The sequence below is a fragment of the Halyomorpha halys genome, unplaced genomic scaffold (assembly GCF_000696795.3).
Source record: "Halyomorpha halys isolate HHAL.00 unplaced genomic scaffold, Hhal_1.1 Scaffold952.1, whole genome shotgun sequence".
Classification (NCBI taxonomy): Eukaryota; Metazoa; Arthropoda; class Insecta; order Hemiptera; family Pentatomidae; genus Halyomorpha; species Halyomorpha halys.
Genome location: NW_027109235.1, coordinates 250884 through 251602, shown reverse-complemented (window position 1 = coordinate 251602; position 719 = coordinate 250884). Strand labels below are relative to the sequence as shown.

General features: G+C 34.9%; 1 protein-coding gene across 3 annotated transcripts in view; it reads left to right on the top strand.

Annotated features, from left to right (window-relative positions):
* Window positions 1-719, top strand: part of LOC106687370 (amyloid-beta A4 precursor protein-binding family A member 3) — a gene marked incomplete at its 5' end in the record, with an annotated part of 137931 nt that overhangs the window by 35030 nt on the left and 102182 nt on the right.

The window sequence follows — 719 nt, the reverse complement described above, 5'->3', positions numbered from 1 at the left end:
ATAAAGCTTACCTTTTAGGAATTTTAAATGGGGATTATTTAAATTTTGAGAAAATGAGTCCTACAGAATATTTAACTCATTTCTCGACAAGAATGATCACAGCAAAGATTTTTGAGGAGAACACTCTGTGTAGTCTTTTTAACAGGCATTTTGGTGAACGGGTCTACAACATATGTATAAATAGACGTGTAGAAACCATATCAGAGCTATTTGATGTCTTAAATATGATACCAAGACATGCTATGGTAAATGATCTTAGATCACCGGGAAATAACAGTTTTTTTTATAAGCACCGACCATGTGCAAGTAACAGCAACTGTGACTATGTACCAAATACAGATTTTAAAAATCAGGGAAATGTTTCTAAACCTCATAGAGCTGCAAATAATCATTTTAATTACAATTCAGAGAGAACCGCAGAAAACAATTGGCGCCAAAACCTCACATACAGTAATAGGGGTCGGAATTTTAATCCAAATTATCGGGAACAAAATTCTAACAATCCGTTAGAAGGGAGATACAGAAATAATCAGATAAGCAATGGGTCAAGGCAAAATGGTAATACTTATAGTAGTCAGAGAGGGTATAGGAATAACTACAATAATAATTCTCAAGGTTGGAACCCTAGAGTTCAAAATAATCCCACTATTGGGAACCAATATGCTGTTAGGAATGCTACTATAGGGGAAGATGAATCTTCCGATCTAGCTGTCCAACCA